The sequence below is a fragment of the Leucopleurus acutus genome (genome assembly GCF_964270905.1).
Source record: "Leucopleurus acutus genome assembly, chromosome: 13".
NCBI lineage: Eukaryota > Metazoa > Chordata > Mammalia > Artiodactyla > Delphinidae > Leucopleurus > Leucopleurus acutus.
This window is the reverse complement of record NC_139155.1, coordinates 86010711-86035964: the sequence shown is the minus strand read 5'-3', so window position 1 is coordinate 86035964 and position 25254 is coordinate 86010711.

Here is a 25254-nt window from a genome sequence, read left to right as displayed (position 1 = left end):
TGATTCCACTTGGCGGCAGTGGGAGAAGGCAGCCTGGGACACAGGACACAGGCCCGAGGGGTCATAGTTAAATGCCAGCTCTAATAGGTCTGGGGAGCGAGGCTTGTGGCTTTTACTGTTTGCTTGTCTTTGTTTAAAAAAAAAAAAAAGAAAGAAAACTCTTGCTGATAATTTCCCAAGATTCCTTCCATTTGGCTAGCCTAGATGTGACCTCAGAAGCAGATGCAGTTATAAAACACATGTGGGCTGTCTGGTGCCCCTAAAACAGCAGGGCTGTCTTCTTCTGTATCTGCTTCTGCTACTCCTCTCTCTCTCTCTCTCTCTCTCTCTCTCTCTCTCTCTATCACTCTCTCTCTCCCCAGCCCAAACACACACACACACACACACACACACACACACACACGTTTCTCACCTTCTGAATTCATCCAGGAGCGCGTTATACTGGCTGATGAATCAGGCTGTTCACCTTTCCCTCCTCCTATAAGATCATATGAACAACGAAACCGTAAAAATAGCCCTAAAAATGTATCCAGCTTCCCCCCTGCCTTTCCCTCTTCTCTGCAGGCTTACAGTCTGCACTTCCTGCTTCCCTATCATCTCTAACCTTCCAGCGCTGAATATTACTCTCTCCAAGTTGTAGAACTAATGCAGTTCCCAGTCCAAAATACCACGGGGAAAATAACAAAACCCCTTTCTGACTGTGATGCCCACGTTTATCTTCCTTCTAACGTATCCTCACACCCTCTGTTTCTCTCTCTCTCTCTTTCTGGATAAAGATTTAGTCCATCCTATGCCCCCATCCAGTTGTAACTACGATTTACTGAGCACTTGTTATGGGCCTTCCTTGCTTCATTATGTTGTTCATTTATTTGTTTACTTGCTTATTTGTCCCCAGGGCCACGCGTCCAGCCCTCAATGAAAGCTCCACGGAGCATGACGATTCAACCCTGCTTCCCCAGCTCCTGGAGCCATGCCCGGCATAGTGTGTAACTCGTGACCATTTGTTGGGTGAATTATTCTTGTAAAGCTCTGCATATTATCCATTTTACCACTCAAGAAACCAGGATTCAGAAATATTAAATTAAAATGGCCTAGCTTGCAATGACAATAGTATTTTGGAGCACATAAGTTAGATGCTCTTCTGAGCATAAGGAGTGAGTTGACGCATTGAATCTTTATGCAAAAGCTACAGGTATATGCTCCCCTTAGAGCCATTTTACAGGCAAGGAAACAGATGCTTAAAGATGTCCAGTCATTTGTCCAGGGTCACACAGGTGGCAGGGGCTGGAGCTGAATCCATCCCAGGCAGGAGGCTTCTGACTTCACATTCACCAGGCAGCTCGGTGCCCGGGTGTTTCCAGAAGTTGTGTCCCACCCTTACTGCATGACACGCCGATGGCTTTGTTACCGACCAGGGTCCTTGGACTCTTTAATAACTAGCAATTGATAAGAGGCCGGAAGAGAAATTCAGGCAAGGCTTTTTTGGGATTCTGCTGCAGCAGGGGGAGTGAAATCTAGTGGCAGGCTCCCTTGGAGCGCTAGCTCCCTGAGAAGAAGGGTGGGTCCAGGAGTCGGGCTGGAGGGGCAGCTTAGGTGGTCTGTGCACCCCCTTGGTGATGCTGTGTGCAGGGGGCATGCGCAGTATCCTGCTTTTGTTCCAGGCGCCTCAGAAGTGGCAGCTGGGTTTTGGCCTTTTTGTATCTTGTTGTTCATAATTTGCCCCAACTGCGCGTGCGTGCGGTTACTTTTAGCCCCTTACCGTTTCTTTGTGTCTGTTGCTTGCAGAGGCAGTTGGTCCAGGTGCAAGCCCTCCAGTAAAGGGTCCCAGGTCCCAGCCTGTCTCAGGTTCTGTTGCCTCCTATTTGCTTTCTCATCTCTGGGTCAGATTTTACTTGCTAGAACTTTCTACATCAAACAAAACTGTTTCTTGGTAACTTCGGCTTCTTTTCACACTCCTAGAACCAGCCTCATCACAAGCTTAGGAGACACCAACCCACCCTGGGCAGGGCCACCTCCTCAGAAGTCTGGGTCTCAGCCCCAGAGGGGTTCCGTCTTACACCCTCTGGAGGCGGCACCAGCCCCCGGGTTGTGGTCTTTCTTCTGAGGTCCACACTCGTAGGTACCAACATAACCTCAGGGTTTGGGAAATGAAATAAAATATTTCATGCACAGAGGCGTCTGTGTCCAGCAAACCCCGGTTCCGTGTCACTCACGGAGGGCCCCTTTAAGAAGAAGTCGCAAGTACTTTACTTTCCAACATTTAAAGCATACCACAGTGTAAAACATTCTGATTTAATGCGAAATATTTGTAGGAGGATCTGAATGATTTTTACGGTGAATTCGCTGAAAGAGCTATTAAAGAATTTTGTAGAGAAAACATATTCCTCTGCCTGTGTAAATACATCATAATCTATATTGGAATGTAGCAGGGAACTGATGGGAATATAATAGAACGGTCCATTAGCTCTGATTCTAAAAAGGTGTCAAATTACATAAATAAAAGAAATATGTTGGCTTAAGTGGATATGGGTACAAATCAGGGGAAGAAATGCCACAAAATATTGCTGGTAAATGGATTCTTATATTTTATTTGTGGTATTATAAAAGCAAACGGCAGCACTGTGATTCAGAAAATATGGGTGCCTGAAAAGCAAGTCACAATATAAAATTGGATGGGATAAAAATGAATGGCTCTGTTGGCAAGCGAAGAAATTAAGCAAAACGAAAACATACGTTGGACTGAATTCCCACACAGGTTTGCTGGAGGAAATGTTGACAAGCCAATATTTCTGTATAAATCAGTGCAAGACATACAGTAAAAAATCGAGTTGAAGGAAACCCAAGGTCATTCTTATGCATGCAGTAAAAGCCAATATTTTTCTGGCTATTATTCACACACTAACCAGTGGCAGGGGAGAAAAAAAGAATTGTAATAGAAACTAGCTTGAAACGTAGCTTCAAGAACATCCTAGAAATTCCATTCCTCTTGGAGCCTTGGCTTGTGGTAGTGAGAAATTTAAATTTAAATCTCGTAAGGAAATAACCCAAATTCTAGCTCTGATTCGTTGGGTGGGTAACGGGGTGTTACTTATATAGAAAATCATGCTAGGATGGGAATCTGTCTCCAATCTTTTCTGTGATGTTTGTGTTTCCATTTTTTGCCACTAGAGGTAACGATGTTACCATAGTCTGGAAACCCGCTATTCCTGTCTCCTTCCCTGCTGGGTTTTCAACAGGCTCTCTTGGTTCACTAGACATGGGGTAAAGATGTTGCTTTTGGAGAAAGATGGATCTTCCTCGCTGGCAAGTAGAGTAGCTCTTAACAAAATGAGGGACACATACACTCGATTCAAAGGGTGATCAGAGACAGTGGAAGCAGGTAGTCAACAGATTGTTGTACCTTGCTAATGACTAGAGAAATGCAAATCAAAACTACAATGGGGCTTCCCTGGTGGCACCATGGTTGAGAATCTGCCTGCCAGTGCAGGGGACACGGGTTCGAGCCCTGGTCTGAGAAGATCCCACATGCTGCGGAGCAACTAGGCCCGTGAGCCACAGCTACTGAGCCTGCGCGTCTGGAGCTTGTGCTCCACACCAAGAGAGGCCATGAGAGTGAGAGGCCCGCACACCGCAATGAAGAGTGGCCCCCACTTGCCACAACTAGAGAAAGCCCATGCACAGAAACAAAGACCCAACACAGCCAAAAATAAATAAATAAATAAAATTTTTTAAAAAAAACCTACAATGAAGTACCACCTCACACCTGTCAGAATGGGCATCATTAAAAAGTCTACAAATAACAAATGCTGGAGAGGGTGTGGAGAGAAGGGAACCCTCCTACACTGTTGGTGGGAATGTAAGTTGGTGCAGCTACTATGGAAAACAGTATGGAGGTTCCTCAGAAAACTAAAAATAGAACTACCATATGATCCAGTAATCCCACTCCTGGGCCTATACCCGGACAAAACTATAATTCAAAAAGATACATGCACCCCTATGTTCATAGCAGCACTATTCACAATAGCCAAGACATGGAAACAACCTAAATGTCCATCGACAGTTGAATGGATAAAGAAGATGTGGCACATATATACAATGGAATATTACTCAGCCATAAAAAGAACAAAACATTGCCATTTGCAGCAACATGGATGGACCTAGAGATTATCATACTAAGTGAAATAAGTCAGACAGAGAAAGACAAGTATCATATGATATCACTCATATGTGGAATTTAAAATATGGCACAGATGAACCTATCTACAAAACAGAAACAGACTCACAGACATAGAGAACAGACTTGTGGTTGCCAAGGGGGTGGAAGGTAGGGGAGGGTAGGACTGGGAGTTTGGGATTAGCAGAAGTAAACTATTATATATAGGATGGATAAATGATACGGTCCTACTATATAGCACATGGAACTCTATTCAATATCCTGTGATAAACCATAATGGAAAAGAATATGAAAAAAAAGAATGTCTACGTGTGTATAACTGAGTCACTTTGCTGTACCGCAGAGATTGGTATGACATTGTACATCAACCATACTTCAATAAAAAAACTAAATTATAAAAATAAACAGATTGTTGTAAACGAACCCAAATTTCTTTGATTCATTCTGGGTTGAACATTAAATATAATACCAGCGGCTCAAATTTTTGTTTATTTTGTTTTGTTTTGGTGTTTCTTGAGTAGCAACCTTGGGGACAACTCCAAGAAGCTATTGCCACAATTTTTTCAAGTATGCTATTCATTGGATTGATCATTAGCAAACTGAGGGATAGATAAAACAACACAAGTCACAGGAGTTTAAAGCATTCAGGGCTCTTGATTCCTGGTGAACAACTCTTTCTTTTAGCCTGGAGGATTTATAGGGAAACAGTGAGAAATGCAAAATTTTAAAGAGAGAATGGGTTTTGTAAGACGAAGTGTATTACAGTGATTTGCTGTGCCTTTTTGTGGCCTTTTTCTGAGCGGCTGCATCTCCACATGTAAAAAGCAAAGTAATCTTGACTTCAAGCCAGTTTCCTTGGGATGATTCCTCATTTAAGATGCTTCCACCCTAGCAGCCGCACAGCACAGGGATATCAGCTCGGTGCTTTGTGACCACCTAGAGGGGTGGGATAGGGAGGGTGGGAGGGAGGGAGACGCAAGAGGGAAGAGATATGGGAACATATGTATATGTATAACTGATTCACTTTGTTATAAAGCAGAAACTAACACAGCATTGTAAAGCAATTTTACCCCAATAAAGATGTTAAAAAAAAAAAAAGATGCTTCCACCCTTCACTGTCATCCTTTACCAACTTTCTTTAGGTGATTGTGATCGATCTGAGAGCTTAGAGTCCCCTTCATGGATCAGGGATACAAAGAGCAGACACAGATACAGGCTACAGACATGGAAACAGCCTCTGTCCCAGCCACATGCCTGAGACAGCTCAGAAGATGGCCAGCCCATCCCAATTTACTACCACCGTCCTCGCTACTCATAAAAGAACAGCTCAATATTTAGCATGCCTGTGCCTTTCCTGGGAATGTTAATAACATGTACATATTAATAACATAGATTCTGATTTGGTAGGTTTGCATTGGGACCTGAGAGGCTGCATTTCTCATTAATTTCCTGATGGAGCTGATACCTGCATCCCATGCGGTGACCTCTCTTAGCCCGAGGGAAGGGAATGAAACATTCTATCCAGTTAGACATCAAGCACTGAAATGCAGGCATTTTCTGCTCATGAACTATAACAGCTAGTACAACAATACTGAAAACAGCCACCATTTGTAGACTCTGCATATGTGTGGATATATAACATGAATGCTGTAAACCTCACCCCACCCCTGCATATGATGTTACAGATCATTAAGTACTAATACTTACTGACCTTTCCCATGAGCCAGGTATTTTTCTAAACATTTCACGTGCATGAGTTATTCTGACCTTCACCACAAGCCTATGAGGTGAAGGGTGTTACTGTCACCGTTTCAATGGTGATACTTTGAGACACAGATATTCACGTGGCTAAATCTCTCCTTTTCTTCAGGTTTTTGCTCAAATATATTCTTCTCTTTTTTTGAAGATGTTGGGGGTAGGAGTTTATTTATTTATTTATTTATTTATTTATTTTTGCTGTGTTGGGTCTTCGTTTCTGTGCGAGGGCTTTCTCTAGTTGCGGCGAGCGCGGGCTTCTCACTGTCGCGGTTTCTCTTGTTGTGGAGCACAGGCTCCAGACGCGCAGGCTCAGTAGTTGTGGCTCACGGGCCTAGTTGCTCCGCAGCATGTGGAATCCTCCCAGATCAGGGCTCGAACCCGTGTTCCCTGCATTAGCAGGCAGATTCTCAAGCACTGCGCCACCAGGGAAGCCCTCAAATATATTCTTAAAGACTCTTGTCACCTCCTGTTTCAAATTGTCACCCATTCCCATCACTAGCAACCCGGATCACCACTATCTGTTCCCTTTTTATTCCCCACTGTACTTATGACCTTTCAGAATTTAACACAACTTAATTACTTCTGAGGTTTATATTTTGTTGTTTACCCTTTTATGAAATGTAAGATCTCTGAGCACGTTTCCTCTATTTTTTTCCACTGATGTATCTTCAGCACCAAGGAGAGCGCTCGCAATACAGTGGACGATCCAAAAACTATATACCGGTGGAAGGTTGAATGAAGAGGTGAGGAATGTGCGGGAGGAGAGGGTACATCTGGGAACGGCTGTCAGCCATGGCTGCTGTGGTGGGCATGGTGATGCGGGACTCGTTTGGGGAGCACTGCTTACTTGCGTGGAAGCTAGGCTTGGGAAAGATTGAGAGCCACTAGTCCCCCTGAGTGCCACTGGCAATTCTCTCTACATCACATGCTAACATGAAGAAGGGTGATTCCACCAATCCCCTGCAAGGAAAGAGGAAATCATTTGATTGAGTGGTTTAGCAACATGTAGATCAAAGAAATCAACCATAACAAATTCCAGCCCATTCAGATGGACACGTAACGGAATGCTCTCTGTTTTGGCCGTTTGTTTTGTAGCTACTTGTTTGTCAAAGTGACTTCAAGATATATGGTAAAACCTCCCCCCAAAATAGTTTAACAGTCAAAGGAAAGAGACTGTTGAGTGCCCCCGCCCGTTGCCTAATGTACTGACTCTTGCAAAAAAAATTCATGGTTGGGGGGAAATTTTCATCATCTTCACTAATTAGGGGCTGAGGATCTAAGCTGTCAAAGAAGTCTGCTTGGGTGGTTACACTGTGTTCGGATACCTGATTGGAACATCCAGGATCAAAGCACTTGACTAGTGATTGAACATCACAGAGTGTGGGCATCAGTAAACCCCGCACATTATTTGTGCTGATAAAAATAAGAAGTGTCTGATCTGCGCATCAGCGGTGCTCATGGAGAAGGATCCCTGGGAGTGAATATCACAGAAGAGATACTGTATCCGTGAGACAGAGGTGGGATTACTATCAGGGTCAACATGGGCACACCCAGAAGGAGGTCAGCATGATTCTTGTAGCCCAGAAAGGGAGTATCTCTGACAGCACATCCTACATGCACAGAATAGTGACAGTGACAGCACCAGCAAATGTGTCCCCGTGGAGGGGATCCTTGACAGACTGGATTTCAGACCTGGGCATGGTGTTTTTGTTTATGGAAATTTGAAATGCCAGAAGGGGAGCCAGTTGAGGTGAGGGGTTCAGACAGAGATGGAACTCAGACAGTAGGAAGCCGCACGTGAGAAGGACAAAGCCAACAAAGGCACATCAGTAAATATTTAGTGAATGGATGGATGGATGGATGAAAATGGCTAAATACAACACTTATTCTACCTTTTAAGACAAACCCAAGGTGGTCGGCATCCTGAGTACGACAAGGGTGCCCCCGTGCTGCAAATCCTTCAGGCTACTTGCCTGACTATTTGAGCAACACAGAACATCTAATTCAAAATAGCAATGGTACAAAAGGGAGTTTATTGGTGTAACTGCCTGTGAGGAGCATTGCATTTAGACAGGGCAGGGATTGGTGGCTCAAACAATGGCACCAGGACTCATCTTCTCCTCCTGGCTCTTCTCTCATCCATGTTGATGTAATTGTCAAGCTTCACACGGCAGCAAGATGCAACAGGGAAGGGCTCTGCTTTTCAGCTCAAGTCCTGTTAAAAGCATGTCTTCCTTCTCAAAACTAGCCAATAGGGCTTCCCTGGTGGCGCACTGGTTGAGAGTCCGCCTGCCGATGCAGGGGACACGGGTTCGTGCCCCGGTCCGGGAAGATCCCACATGCCGCGGAGTGGCTGGGCCCGTGAGCCATGGCCGCTGAGCCTGCGCGTCCAGAGCTTGTGCTCCGCAATGGGAGAGGCCACAACAGTGAGAGGCCCGCGTACCGCAAAAAAAAAAAAAAAACAACACTAGCCAATAACTAAATAAATAAAACAAAATAAAATAGATTGCTTTGCTTCCTCATCTCATGGGGTCAAAGGCCACCCCTGGCCTTCTGGGGCCATGCCAATAAGATACTTTGACTGCCTTAATATAAGGCACATGTTTACTTCCAGAAAAGAATGAGGTTATTCTCTGTAATATAATTAGATATTATAATTACTGAGTGATTTTTTAAAAATCTACTAAAATTAGTGAATGTAAAAAAAAAAAAAAAAAGCCTGAATCTAGAATAACAGAACAAACATGAGTGAAACCACATTTGGAAACTAATTATGCTTTGGCACTGGAATAACAAATAAGTAGTTCTTATTAAGCTGGGCCTCATTATTAGTCAATCTTGATACTTTTCCTTCTAACTCCAGGTGCCCCTTCAGAAAAATCTCAGTACACCTCTGGGCAGTGAACCATGCTTTTGGATTTGTTGTATGAACTGAAGTGTCATTGTCATTCTTTATGGAAAGGATTGGAACTTGAGAGTTCAGTGGTTCTGAGTTCAAATACCAGCTCCACCTGTCACCTGCTGTCCAGGTGAATGTACACAGTACAACTCCTGTAAGTCTCAATTTTGTCCTTTGGAAAATAGGGAAAATAAATCTTTCAAGATTACATGAATATATGTAAATAGCCATGTTTATAACCCATGCAGTGCTAAATTACAAGCAACCTTCCCTTCCCTCTCCCTAAGAGGTCCTGTCTGCACTGAGTGGGAACTCTCTTTTGGAAACTGTAGCCAAACAAGCCCCAGCCTATGACCAAGTGGCTATAACTCTCCCTCTGCAATCCAAGTTTGAGGGGTTCAGCTCTTGCAAATCTATTCATTCTGTGCAAACAGTCTTGGGACAAATGATATACTTGGAAGAGCCAACGTGGTTTGGGATACTCAATCCATGATTGGAAACATGCTGGCCAATTCAGTGCAAATAGTCATAAGATTTCAGTGGAAAACACCACCAATGGCACTAATGATGCAGGTTTTCTGAATGCTTTAGAGGAGATGGCAGCCTCCTGCTGCCTGTCTTAGGGACCAGCTTTGCCCTGGGACACTTAGAGAAAATCAATACCTCCTTGATAAGTTTCTCCTTTAGAGCCAGTTTGTAACTTTCACCTCTGAAGACACACAATCGATCAAACACGAGCAATTGCTGAAGTCTGAACTGGGCACCGGTTTCTTATACATCAAAAGTTTGGAGGAATAATTTCAATTCCAAGATGTACTTTCCGTAGCTTGTTCACCTGGAAGCTGCCCGTTGCCTTTGAGTTGAAATGTAGCCTGCCCTGGAATTTGGTAACAATATTCAATGTTTAATAGAAGTGTGAAATAACATTTCTTTGGCTCATCCAACTTTTATTTGGCAGGTGTTTTTGAGTATCAACAATTTTATCAGGCCCTCCATTATGTGTCAGGGGATGAGCAAAACACTTGATTCCTGCCCCCTTGGTGAAATCTACTATCAAGTAAAAAGCCAGATATGAAACAATGAATTTCAAAATTAATCATTTAATTACATTTGAGATAAGACATCAACTAGAAGTGCATGATGCTTTTTTCTTAATTAATTTATTTTTGGCTGCGTTGGGTCTTCGTGGCTGCACGTGGGCTTTCTTTAGTTGCGGCGAGCAGGGGCTTCTCTTTGTTGCGGTGCGGGGGCTTCTCATTGCAGTGACTTCTCTTCTTGGGGAGCACGGGCTCTAGACACGCTGGCTTCAATATTGTGGCACGCGGGCTCAGTAGTTGTGGTGCACGGGCTTAGTTGCTCCGCGGCATGTGGGATCTTCCCGGACCAGGGCTCGAACCCGTGTCCCCTGCATTAGCAGGCGGATTCTTCACCACTGCACCACCAGGGAAGTCCCTCAGTTGGTTTCTGAATAAAGTTTGGACGTGTTAGCATGAAAGAAGCAACAGTCTGACTCTTCTCATAAAGATGAGAAACATACGTTGCCGTACCTCACCACTACCAGCACCAAGTAATTCCTCAAGAAACACAAGCTTCATTAGTAAAGGTAACAATTCCCGTCTTGATTTCCTCCCATACTAAAGCCTTCAGTATCCATGGTTGCTTTTATAGTTCAGAAACAATCGTCTTCTTGTAAGTATCGAGCAGAAAAGGAACTGCTGTCATTACTCCACAGGGCCACAGGGGGCAGTGTTGAAGAGAGGCTCTGTGAGGATCTGCAAACTAATTCGCTGCTGCTCAGATACCAAGGCTCAGGCCACGGTTGGGTGCCACGGTACCGGTCTTTTTAGTTCATGTGCAGTTTTAGCCATTCTTCTCTAGATCACCACTGTTGTTGAAACTCGGCCTCTGTTCACGGGTGCCAAATAGAAACGCAGAGACAGAGTTTTGGGTGAGGCAGAAAAGAGTAGCTGCTATGGTTTTGCCAGGCAAAGGGGGGCCACAGCAGGCTAATGCCCTCAAAACGCCCCTGGAGGGGGTAGTGAGGAGTTTTATAGCAATGGTTCAAAGAGGAGGGCGTGGTCAGCTTGTGAACAGTCTTCTGATTGGTTGGTGGTGAGGTAATCGGGAGTCGGCATCATCAACCTTCTGGTTCCAATCCGTGTGACGTCTACATGCTTGTGATCAGCATACAGGTAACTTCTCCCACCTGGTGGGGCTTTCAAGTGTCTGCAGAACAGCTCGAAGGACATGGCTCAGAATATTACCTATAGCCCTTGAGGAGGAACTAAAAGTCCTTGACTTTGTTTAATAGCTAAAGTATTATTCTTTTGTCTTGCTTGACAATTTTCCTTTCTGCATGTTCTCACTTCTCTGATTAAATTTCTTCTTTGACTAAAGTTTTTCTACAGACAAAAGGCAGGTGGAGGACATGAGGGGGGGGTCTATTCTGGGAAGGCCTCATAGGGTCCTGCTAGATTATACTATCTCTGATAAATACTCCCAGAATCAGCTGTGTGTTTTGTTTTGTTTTGTTTTGTTTTCGGTACGCGGGCCTCTCACTGCTGTGGCCTCTCCCGTTGTGGAGCACAGGCTCCGGACGTGCAGGCTCAGCGGCTATGGCCCACGGGCCCAGCAGCTCCGCAGCACGTGGGATCCTCCCGGACCGGGGCACGAACCCGTGTCCCCGGCATCAGCAGGCGGACTCCCAACCACTGTGCCACCAGGGAAGCCCAGCTGTGTGTTATTCTGAAAACAACTCTCTGAATGGATCTGTATGACCTTTAGCTGAGCCGGGTCACTGGCTGAGACTTGCATTTTCCATGAGTTGATTTTATTTTGAGTAAATGTACCCCTCTGAGTAGATTAATTAGGGTATTCACTTCTACCTGACCAGGAGGTCCTGGATTCCTTATGAAAACTGAGCCCTTTACTTTCCAGAATTAATTTTGTAAACCAAGAGAGTGATGCCATTTTTGCTCAGCCATTGGAATAGAAGCTTTATGAGGGAATACACTCTGTCCTTTCATAACCCCATATACTGATTTGAGTAGAAGCCCAACCTTTCGATGAAATAAATGGATGATGAATGAAGCGACTTGGAAGTTTGTTATACGAGGATTTTAAGCAAATAGATATTTATATAACTAAGAGGGATGGTTGAGTGACCCTTGCTGAGTCTTCATTGCCATGGCTGGATGAAGTAGGGCCAGTATCATTTTAAATACACTGTCAGGAGAACCCCTATAATCTCAGTCTTAAGAGACATCCTGCTTTGTACTATAACAATCTCCTAAAGATGCCACGGGCCCCTCTTAAAAAAAGAAAGAAATTTTCTCATTTTAAAATACAAAACACAAAACATAAAAACATCTCAGCCCGAAGCTTGTCATGTGGACTAGCTTACTATCTGCCCAGTAACAATGCTTAAGTCTGCGCCTTACCTGTGTGTGTAAAACATTCTTGACAGCACTCCAGACTCCCTGGCCCTTCTGTTTACAACCTTGAATAAAAATTAGGATCTAATTTCTCTGCCTGGATCTAAGTGGCCAAACTCCACTGGGTAAAGTCATGCAAGAAGGCACATCTTCATCATTTGAAATCAACGTCCTCCACGAGGTGCAGAAAGCCCGCCACATCTTCTTCTCCCTCTCATGCTGAAAATACATTTCCACGTCCCCCTCTATTCCCTTCTATCCTCACCTACCATCTTATTTTCAGCAGAGGAGTGTGTCTCTTATTTCACAGAGGTAATTAAGCACTTCAAAATGTTCTCCCAGGGCTTCCCTGGTGGCGCAGTGGTTGAGAGTCCGCCTGCCGATGCAGGGGACACGGGTTCGTGCCCCGGTCCGGGAAGATCCCACGTGCCGCGGAGCGGCTGGGCCCGTGAGCCATGGCCGCTGAGCCTGCGCGTCCGGAGCCTGTGCTCCGCAACGGGAGAGGCCACAGCAGTGAGAGGCCCGCGTACCGCAAAAAAAAATAATAATAATAAAGAAGAGACTGTCTTCCTTTCTAGAGTCAGTTCCTTCGCCTGTTGGCTGGTGCCCATTCCAGACATCCTCTCTAGGGCCTTACATGGTCATTCTTCTTTCTCATAATCAACCTCTCAGTTCGATTCTTCCCATGTCCTTACTAATGTGTGTCGTTTTCTCTGTTCAAATCAACTACAAGCAAAACAGACTTTCTTCGACTCCGTATCCGCCTCCATCACTGTCTCTCACTTGCTCTTCAGCATAACACTTCTTGGCGTGATGAAACAATCTGTCTACATATTTCTGACTCAGCAAATGGTTTTTGAGCTCTTGCCACCTGACTCCCCTATTCCTTCATCGCTCACTCAAAATATCTCTTCATCGTACTCCATACCTGTCGTTTTCCTAACTCTAGTAGGTGTATTTCAAAGCATTTGTTCCAATCTACCTGCTCCTTCTTGAAACCCTCTCTTCCACTGATTTTCTTGATTCCACACTTCCCTGAGTTTTCTGCCTCCTTTTGGTTTATAACAGGTAAGTCTCTGTTGGAGGCTTTTGACTCCTGTACTCAGCAATTAGATGTCAGAATTTTTCAGTGTTGGTTCCAACATGATCATGAAAGCCAGGAGTCAGAATTCAGAGGCTCTTTGACTCCAAAGACTGGACTGATTAATCTAGAGCTTAATTATTAATTATTACTTAATTAGGAATTAATACTTGCTAGTTATTTGCCTAAATGTTTCTCAAAAGAAAGAATATAACACAACATTGTAAATCAGCTATATTTCAGGGACTTCCCTGGTGGTCCAGTGGTTAAGACTCTGCCTTTCCAATGCAGAAGGCGTGGGTTCGATCCCTGGTTGGGGAACTAAGCTCCTATATGCCACGTAGTGTGGCCAAAAATAAAATAAAATTAAAAAATAAATCAACTATACTTTAATAAAAAGAAAGAAGGAATATAATGTCCATAATGAAGCGGCTATGTCCCTGTGTTCTGTTGGCCACAGGCCTTTTCCTATGTCACTCCCAACAGAAAAGTTTCTCTCTCCAATGAACACTCACAATGGTGCCACTTCCCCCGTGAGCGCTGGGTGGGCTGGGGCCCGGTGAGAGAAAGCCAAGGCTGGAGAAGGAAAAGTGAGGGGTGCTGTGTCTTCCTTCTTTGGCACTTCCAGAGTAGCCTTGGGGAAACCAGATTAAATTAAGAAGCAGTATACATTTTCCCCCTACATTTAGACAAGCTACCTAGGTAGAGGACATAGGGATTTATGCCAAAGTCCTGGCCAGGGATACAGATGTTGCGTAGAAACATTAGGCCAAGTGACTTGAGAATATAAGTGAGACTTGGCAGGGCAAGGGTCCAACAGGGAGCAGAACCCTGAATACATTTTTGGAGGTGAGACGAGGCATACAATAATTGAACCCTTTTGTTATGGGCTGAATTGCGTTCCCCAGGCCTTGATATCCCTTCTGTATGTTCTGAAGCATCCTGTCCTTGTCTCTATTTGCTGTCACAATTTTTTAGGAACTAATTTGGAAAACATTCAGGAAATGCTTACCACCTTTGCTTCACCTGAATTGCTTGTGTATGTCCCAGCCACAATCCTGGACTGTAGCAAACCCTTGAAAATTGGGGCAGTGGCAGTAATCACAGTGAAAAACTTGAACTTCCTTTTTTTTTTTTTTTTGGCTAGATGGATTCCCTCACAATTACCAGAACCTCATTAACAGCTACGGTATCATAAGTAAAGAGTTAAAATTATTGACGTAGAAAGGTATTGTAACAGAATGCTAGCCTGTGTCATTACTTCTGTACAAAAGCTTCCACAAGTTATACCCATAGAAGTCTCTGCAAAGTCTGACAGGTTGATGATCACAGACACAATATATCTTCCACCTGTTACTCTTTCTCCCCCTCCCACCTTCTCTCTCTCCCTCCCTCACTCTTATTTATTTATTTTGGCTTTGCCATGAGGCACTTTTCCTGTCTTGATTACACTATATTAAAATGAGGGCTATAATGAATGCAACGCAAAGATTTTTTCAGGCAAGTCATTACACACGCAAGCTGTGATATTGTTTACGCTGATGGGATTCTCCTCTCATTAATCATCTTACAGGAAGGATCCTGGTTAACGAGGAATGGGGCTGAAAAGGAGGCAATGAATGGAATAAAGAAATAAACAAACACGCACGGTGTACATCACATCTTAAAAGCCACCTGGGTTGCACAGCTAGAGGGTCAGCAGAAATTTTGGCTGCAGTAACTGGATCTGGTCATACACTGGAGTCACATGAAGTCTCCAGTTTTCCAGTCCTTTTCTGAATCTAGATGCTGATGAGGAACCCAGGCAAAAGCTGACAGCCCTGTGTCCTCTGGTGCATTTCCATAGCGCTAAGCCCTGTAAACATGCTGGGACCACCTGAGCTTTAGTCTGCATCTTGTGGTTTAAAAAGGCAGAAAGCTTCCCCCAACTGCAACCTCTCTCTGGGCTCAGATCTCCCAGTGTGCGCCAAATTGTTTTATAATTTCTTATTAAGTAGCAGTGAAATAAAAACACACAATTAGGACCAATTTTAATTATATGCTGCTCTCCCAAAGAGGACTTAAATTACAGTTAAAAATTAGACAGTCACATAAAACCCAGGGAAATAACAAGGAACAAAGAGAAATCTCCAAAGATCCTGGCACGGAGAGCAGGTTTCAGATAATTAGAGATAAACTCGGAGATCTGACTGCTTGGCTTTACTTCTAAGAAGGTGACGTTCAATTTAAAACGTAAGTCTGTTTTTTAAAGAATCAATAAATCCGGGCTTCCCTGGTGGCGCAGTGGTTGAGAGTCCGCCTGCCGATGCAGGGGACGCGGGTTTGTGCCCTGGTCCGGGAAGATCCCACGTGCCGCGGAGCGGCTGGGCCCGTGAGCCATGGCCGCTGAGCCTGCGCGTCTGGAGCTTGTGCTCCGCAGCGGGAGAGGCCACAACAGTGAGAGGCCCGCGTACCGCAAAAAAAAAAAAAAAAAAAAAAAAAGAATCAATAAATCCTTGTAGTGATGGGAAGATATTAAAATAATTCATTATATTTAAATATCAAAATGGAAATTATAGCTTCATGCTAGCAAAAGTAGCATATGATAGCAACATTTACATTCAGGTATGAATCTGTCAAACCTGCTATCAAAAAGTCTCACGATCCATAACAGAACTTTATTAATTTTAACTTTATGAAATAGGCAATATTATAGTATTGTAAAAAAAAAGTAGACAAAGGAACCCAACATTTGCATATAGATAGAAAAGAATTCAGCTTCAGATGACTAGTGGAAAATAATGATTTTCAATATTTCCAGCTAATTTTCAGTAAATTATCATTTAGGAATGTCACTGTCATGTTATTTAAATATGTAGATTGGTTCTCTCTTAGCTTATCATGTAAATATAAAAATGAGATTGCTTTCTCCAAGAAACCGCAACACCATGTGGTTGGACCCCAGGAGAACGTCTTTGGGTTTGCCAGGTTTTAACCAAACCCAGACAAAATCTATAAAGTATGTATTTTCCCTTCACTTCATTTCACTACTTTTGACTCAAATTCATAGATTTTTTTAAAAGATTTCACTGTATATTTCATTAGTACATAAGCACAATTAATAACAAGTGTAACAGGTACTACGTGTCAAATGCCAAGCAATTCTGCTCATGGAGCTATCACTGTCCTTCATCCAAAGTCATGGGGTCGCTGAGTAGTGAGGGACAGAATCTGAACCCGGCTGGAGGTGGTTTCAAAGGCCTAGCTCTTTTTATTTGTTTGTTCATTTCTTTATTTTTTGTTGAATTACAATGTTGTGTTAATTACTGCTATACAGGAAAGTGACTCAGTTATACATACATATATATATATATTCTTTTTCATATTCTTTTCCATGATGGTTTATTACAGGATATTGAGTATAGTTCCCTGTGCTGTACAGTAGGACCTTGTTGCTTATCCATTCTATTTATAATAGTTGGCGTCTGCTAAACTCAAACTCCCACTCCTACCCTCTGAGTTAGTTTCTGCTGTACAACAAAGTGACTCTGTTATACATATACCTATATCCACTCTTTTAGATTCTTTTCCCATATAGTCATTACAGAGTATTGAGTAGAGTTCCCCGTACTATACAGTAGGTCCTTATTAGTTATCAATTTTATATATAGCAGTGTGTAAATGTTAATCCCAATCTCCCAATTTACCCCTCTCTTCCCTCACCCCCCTAGTAACCATAAGTTTGTTTTCTACATCTGGAACTCTATTTGTTTTGTAGATAAGTTCATTTGTACCCTTTTTTTAGATTCCACATATAAGCAGTATCATATGATATGGAGAGACAAAAGTTTTTGACAATGGGAATTCGTATTTTCTAATCATAGGACATATTTAACTATAAAAAGAGGGCATCCCTGGTATCATTTATGGCACAGACATTTAAGGAGCCCCTGGTACCGGGGTTAGGCTTGTGACCTTTGAACCTGCTGAAAATGACATGTGCCTGGATACACACTGTTGGCTTCTTGCTTTGTTCTGTTACAGATTTTCCTGTTCTTGACGTTCTACTGAGATTCTATTAAATGATGGGAAAAAAGCACACAGACTGCCTGGTACTTTTTCCTCAAGAGAAAAGGTATTAAAGGCAACATCTGGGTATTTCTCCAAGTATCGTACCAGGGGCTGCGGAGGCCTCTGGGTGTGGCTGTCTAGACCTTCCATGGGAGCCTTCTCGGGATCTTCAGAGCATGCCTCCCAGAGGTGGTGGGAAGTTTTCCACTTGGAGTCGTGTTTAATGTTTGTGTCTGATTCTGGGCAGGCGGCTGGCTGGGACCGCTGTGCGGACAAGGAAGGGCTCCTGCAGGAACACGGCCCAGGTGGCTCTGAGGACCCCATTCCCTGTCTGTCAGAGGCTCAGACCGGTGGTGATCAGGTACAGGAGATGGTCAGCAGACCCAGAAACTGGCATCATCACTGTAAACATTTTGTGCCGTGAGTAAGTGGCACAGACACCACAGCACGTGTGGAATAAGCCCGGCTCCTTCTCTCTGACTCGAGGAAATGTCAATATCGGGTACCGTACTCGACCAAGCAATGCAGTGCAAAGCCATCGAACTAGGCCCCTCGATACAAGGAGAAAAAGATGTATTTGAAAACCAATGAAACCACTGAAATGAACTATGGGACGGAGCAGGACTGCCCTGATATCTCACACCTGCTTCCCAGGCCCCCGGCTGCACGGGCTGTCCTGTGTATTAGAAGTAGCGCTAGGATAGAATGAATGAAATTTGTTTCCTCCGAGCTGATGACTTGTGTCCTACAATATGCACTACCTACAAAATCAACTGAAGCTAAAAATAAAATGAATGAATACTCCAATTTGAAGCACAAAATGGATGTAAACAATATGACTATCTTTTAGGCCAAAGAAGGCAAAAGCCCTCCCCCCTCCCCTCCCCCTCCCCTTCCCCTTCTCCTTCCGTTTCCCCTTCCACTTCTCCTTCTTCTTCTTCTCTCTCTCTCTGCCAATCCACTGGTAAGCCACGATTCATTCATAAAGGTAGCCTCGTTCAATGTCTTAGAAAATGCAGTTTATTTGGCCTTGTTATTTCTAACTTGGGGAAAAGGTTGGACAAATTACAAGTCCCTGGACTCATTTTCTGTAGAACAGGGAAATGAGCTTATTGCCTCCATGACGGATCATCTGCAGATCTCAAACATAAGCACATTAACCCCATATTTATACATAAAGGTTTTGGCAATTTTTGTGCTACGAAGAGTGGAATACAAAATACCTCCATTTTGGAAGATGTGCATTGTATATTTTAATACCTGAAAATATTATTCCATGATCTTCCTAGTTTTGCCTAGAGAGTTTGGCTGAGTTGTGCTCCGGTACACTGGGAAGGAAATACTAATATTAAATATGTGCAACGTAATCCAGACTGACAGACCCTCTAATCTCAGGATTACTGACTGGAAGGGGCCGTCCCACCACCATCTCTCCCCAGAACTCATTTAGATTTAAATTATCAACATGTATTTATTTAAAAATTCACTGATTTCTTCAAACCCTTGCTTCTCAAGCAATGCTTTTCTTCTCTAAAGGGTTTTCACAGTTGGATTTGGCTTCCCCAGCTCTAGGCAGCGCCGAGGAGGGTGTACACTTAATCATAAATGAACGCATTTACAACTGCCTTCACGGGATTACCGGGACTCCATCTCAAACGCCTCCCAGGTGTTCTCACATTCTTATAATTTCCTGGAAAGGGTTTTTAGATGGCTTGCGCTTTTTATGGGCCATAAGAACGTGACATAACCTAAACTTTATCTGCCACATTCCATTTATTTCTGTGGTAAATGCAAAATAGAGTAATTTAAGTTCTTAAGCAATGCGTGAGAAAATGAGAAGACAAAAATGGGGACGGCCTGATTTCTGCCTTTTAAAATTCTAGCGAAATGAAATTAACATCTCAAGTGCACAATATAACACATGCCATGAGAATCAACGCTACATGAGAAAAACATAAGAACATAGATTATTGAAAACCAAAGTAGGTAAGGAAGAATACGAACAAGGTTGGATTGATCTGGGTCTGATTACACTCGATCGGTCATGAGACCAGGTCTGGAAGGAGAGGAGTCTTGGCGGGGCAGCAGCTCAGTTAGAAAGACTTGGATGGAACTTTGTCTTTTGGACGAAGGTGTCTGGATCCTGGACGCTGGGTGAGAGAGTGGAGTAGCCCCAGCGCGGGAACCTTAGCCTGCCCTTCTCCTGCCTTTTCCCATCAGCCTCCTATGCAGAGGCGGGTACTTTGCAGATTCCTGGCCTTTGTCTACCCTCCAGTACTGCCAGAGAAAGAGATCCCTCCTTATCACACACTGGCTTTCAATACTCAGAAGAACGCCATGAAACAGGTGGTCCCTCGGTTTACATACGATTAACCCCTGCAGGGGTGTACCTATGGGAAACGACCCATGATCACATAGCTGGCAAGACACCTTGTATTTTCATTTTGGGAGAAGTCAAAGGAAAGGAGGGCTTTGCCACAAGGGCCAACTGAAAGGCAATGGGAGGCTCTTACCCTGACTCTTCCATCAGGCTTCTTGGTGGGGCATGAAGAGGGGGGGGTCTCATCAAGAGTGAGACCCCCTCCTTTGAATCCCGTCTCTGCCTCGGGCTGGCTGTGTGATTTGCTCACACAGTCACGGTGCTTGACTCTCCTGTGCCTTGTCAGTAAAATGGCAACAGTAACAGCTCCTAGTCTATACGTGTGCGAGGATTAAATTGAATGATGTGGCATAGGGGAGGGGTCTCCTTCAAGGTGGGCTCTGAATACATGGTGTGCAGAGAAAAGTTATCATAGGGGTCCCGAGACTGTTATCCTTGGAACAGGAAAACGGCTTGCAAGGTTGGCTGGCGTCAGAGAGCTAAGTTGACTCTCAGTGTCGAATGGCTCCTAGCCGATAGTTAATAAAAGGGGCTCACTGTGCCTAGGCTGTCTGTGCAAATGATATGGTTCGTGCTGAACACCTGCTGTCCTTGTCACTGTCTGGAATTTTGGCCAAGCCAGGCAGATGGTGCCCTAAGTCACCAGCCCCCAGTAAAAGCCCTGAGTCTGAGTCTGGGCAGAAACCCAGCATGCATGCTGCCGCATTCTTATAGCCGGGAGCAAGTGTGTCTGTGTGGCCCTCATTGGACGGACAGCACAAGGGGGCTGCACGTGGACACCCCCAGACCCACCACTGTCCCTTACAGCCCCCCTGAATATCATATCTACGCCACTGAGCTACACCTCTGCTGTGCGAACATCTCTCTGCCGATTCCCGTGAGTCTTTCTAGAGGATCTCTGAACATGGGGCTGGTCTTGGGAACCCCTGAAACACATAGGGACCAGCATTACTTCCTTATTTTATTCTTTTATGAATGTCTCTCAATTTTCTAATGGAAAAAAAAAAAAACGCTTTTGTAACTGAGCTGAATTTACTTTTTTTTTTTTTTTGCGGTACGCGGGCCTCTCACTGCTGTGGCCTCTCCCGTTGCGGAGCACAGGCTCCGGACGCGCAGGCTCAGCGGCCATGGCTCGCGGGCCCAGCCGCTCCGCGGCATGTGGGATCTTCCCGGACCGGGACACGAGCCCATGTTCCGTGCATCGGCAGGCGGACTCCCAACCACTGCGCCACCAGGGAAGCCCTCTTCCAGTGATCTTTGAGGTGACCTGCTTTATTAGTCCAGCTTCTGCAAAACCTTCTTTGAGACAGAACTATGTCTTCTTGAGTTCAGAGCAAGGAATTGGAGAGAAATTATTTTTATCCTCATACATTGGCCATATCTTTGAAACTCAATATATATGGTGGTGATATTTTTTTACAACTCTGTAAATACATTTGAGTCTGGTGAAACACCAGCCACATTTTAAAAAATTTCTATAGCTTTTTATGATAAGCATTTTTATTGTTAGCATTTTTCATATGATGTATTTCATTTATCTTTGAAAGGGCAAGAGGAGAAGCCAGTGTCACCAGAACTCAGGGCTGGAGCCTTGGAGGAGGGGTAATCTTCTTCTAGGGGCTGTAATCTTGGAGTGGTGGGATTACTGTCAGAGTCTTGTCACCAAATCAGAGAAGCAGGAAAGAAATACCCTGATACGTCTCTCCTCCTGCTGTCTGTGGTCTGGTTGGTGCTTCCCATTGGCCAAGCCCAATTGGAAGGCAGAAGATAAAGGTCAACTTTCTAAGGTTCAGAAAGGCTGTACACGTCATCGTACAGCAGAACCTAACACAACATTTGTAAAGCAATTATACTCCAATAAAAAAAAGAAGGATGTCATAGTTGCAGTGTAACAGAGTACATCTGGATTGGTAAATGCAAAATAATCAGGATTAAAAATCTGACATCCAAAAAAAAAAAAAGGCCAGAAAATAGACTTGTTGCGAATGTTTGGGAAAGGGAGCCTGAGTTTTCCCACTTGCGGGCAGGGAGCGTGTTTCCCACTTGCGGGCAGGGAGGCTGGTTCTGAAAAGCTTCTGAGTCACTTCTGTCTGCTTTCTGGTATTTGCTGGCTGAGAATCCCCGCCGTTATTCAACTTCTCTGAGGTCCTGAATACTGGGGATGCTCACCCCAGCCTTGCCGGGTTATGGGTGTGAAATGCCTTGTATACTAAAAAGGGCTGTGTCTGTTCTAAGAAGATCCCCACCCTCACACGGACCGTTTTCCCCCGGGTTCAAGTCAAACAGACTCAGAAATTAGCAAGTCACTCCCACTGCTGTTTGTGCATTGTTCATCTCTTAAATGTGGTTTAATGAGTCGATTTAACTTTAACTGAAAATTCATTAAAATGTATTTGCTCTGAGTAAATATTTAAATGAATGTAACACACACTAGGGAAGGAAGAGGCTTGTTTAATCCCGTCTGGCTTCTCTCTGGGCGTAATCTTGGTTTTCCCCTTCTAGGCTGATTTTCTATTAACCACAGCATCTCCTGCCCTGGGGAAGCCACCCTGAAATTAACCAGGCCCCACCCAGATAGAGAGCATCTGGGTTTGGGATACAGAACTTTGTTGGAATTGGCTGCCTTCCAAGCGTTTGTGGTCCCTCTGTCGGTCACACAACTACATCTGTGTCTGGATGATATGAAATATTAAACCAGGTATGCGTTTTCCCCACATTCCTTTGCACTTTCGTTTACAACCAGGCAGCTGGGGCATTTCTGGCTTATTGCCCAAATGACAACAGTTATGGAAGAGATGCAAATCAAAGGCAAACAAGTCTATGGCTATAACTTTTGAGATTCATCACAGAAATTTTAAACTCAAGACAGAGCCAATGCTCTCCAGACAGCACAAAGTCAGAGGATGGGGAGAGGGGTGGGCGTTGAGTCAGAAGAATCTTGTTCTCTTGAATTTCAGATTTTAGGTTCTGATCTAAGCAGAAAAAGTGATTTGTCAGAATGAGTTTCTCTTGTTCACCTGGACTAAACAATCCACATGCCTGGGGGACGGTGAGATGGTCTGAGAGAAAAGCAAGCAAGATTAGGAGGTGTTCTAAGCTGATGGTGGTCGGGTGATGCATCCCCTAAATAGTTTGGGAGCCTGAAAACAGAAGCAGCCTGTTACCCATCCTGTTTGTTCTCCATTCCCACGTGGAGTCCCTCATGCCTCCTTGGTACTGAAGGGTAGTAATGGCCACATGTGGGTCTCTGGCAGAGGGACCTGGTGTAACCCTCCAGCCCTCTTGTTTCCCACCCAAAAGAAGGCACTAAATACTCTCTTGTGTGGCTGAGATTTGCCCACACGCATTAGCAAGAGATGGAGGAGAAGCCTGGGTCCTCGCTGAGACTGGGTCCAGCACCATGGCTGAGGGGCGGTTGTCCTTCCCAATTATCAGGCAAGGAATATTGAAAGGAGAGGATTCACACGGACATAGAGAACAGATTCGTGCTTGCCAAGGGGGAAGGGGTTGGGGGAGGGATTGAGTGGGAGGTTGAGGTTAGCGGATGTGAGCTTTTATAGAGAGAAAGGGTAGACAACAAGGTCCCACTATATAGCACAGAGAACTATATTCAGTATCCTACAATACACAGTAATGGAAAAGAATATTAAAAAAAAGAATGGATATAACTGAATCACTTTGCTGTGCAGTGGTAATTAACACAGCATTGTAAACCAACTATATTTCGGTTTAAAAAAATTAAAATATTAAAAAAGTAGAGGATTCAATCCTCTTTGACATCTAATCAAAATGGAAATTCCCTATTATAAGAGTTTACCTGACTACGCAGCATGTACTAGGATAACACATCATATATTTTTCTTCTTTTATGAAAATTGCACAAAATAAACTTTATCAGAAAATGCAAAGCCATACAGCAAATAGCAGACGTGTCACATGTATTAGACATCATAAGTATCAATGTTAAAAAATGTAAGGAATGCTTGATTTGTATATCATTATACGAAAATTGTATTTCAAAATCATTGTCATGTAAAGAAGCTCTCAAGGAGTACTCAACAAAATATGTGTAAGAACAGTATTACAGAGGTGCATCAGGCCATTACTTAATGATATTGCGTTCATTTCCTAAAATTTTGTGATATTTGTGGCATTGATCAACTTTTTACAATATTTAACCTGTTGTGATTTAGGTTCTCTTCCTAAGTAAATATGCACATCCATTCCTGATTTTTATTTGTAATTTTAATTTTTTTTTCTTAGAGATGGTCCCTAAAATTGTATACTCTCAAGACTTAAATGAGAAAGTGAATGGGATTAAAGTAGATCTCATTTCTTTTTTTAAGATTCTATTTTCTATACATCTTGGTCTTTAGATTCATATTTGCACCCCTCCTTTCCCAGAGTGTGGTCCTCTCCATAATCAAAGGAGCCTTACAGTTTCACTTACAGAATTTGGAGATCATTTCAAATGAGACCACACTCTACAAAGTCTGGCTGCTGTATATGAATCTGTTTACTTCTTACCTCCTGGTAATCAGAGCCACAGAGTTGAGATTAGTTAGAGGGATATCCACAATATGTGAGAAATTGGCCTTTTCTGGTGTGTGTTAGGCTGCAGTGATTTGTGGGCTATTTGTTACTCTGTATATGCTTGCCTTTGCTGACTGCTACACTCCCTAAACTCACTTAACCACATAAAGTAAACATAACTAACCTTTGCAGCTACTTAGATTCAAGCAATTACTCAGCTATTATATAGAATAATAAGTTTGCTGTGAAATAATTAGGATGTGCAGAAATAAATGTTATTAATAGAGCTGTGTTACCTATAATAGTGTAATGAACTAATTGCAGAGTTTAGAATCCTCGTTTGTTTTGAAGTAGTTAAGGTGACGATTTTTAACGTTGTCACTGCCCTGATATAGTCTAGAGATGCAGCAATTTCTACCTCTGGCGTGGCTGTATCCTGGCCAGTGGGCTTCCCTCCATTCTAACTCTATTTTCTAAAATGCCTGTCAGGGCATTTTAAAAAATAACTAGCCTGCATCCTTATGGAGAACAGATTTACACACCTAAAAATTCAGCAAGGCACATACATAAACATCACGAAACTCAACAAAAGTACCTTTCAAGCTTTTGTCAAGCACAGCCACATTTTATAACAGCGCTTAAATCAAGGGTTTGCGTGGCTTATTTTAGCCTTGGGTTTCCAAGCAGTTGACATTAACAGTGGTCGTAGAATCAGCGTCTGTATTTTCGCATTCTAGATTATTTTTCTTTTTAAAGTCAAATATTCAAAGCTGCATCGGTGAACATACAGACTTTCTGCAAAGGCCACTTACTTATCACCCTCATTGATCTGAGAGTCCTCCCTCACGGCACCAAGACTCTTTCCTTTGTGTGGCTAGTGAGGGTTCCTGAAAGAGCTGTGCCTTGCTCATCAATTGCTATTCAGAACCAAATCTTTAGTGTGCG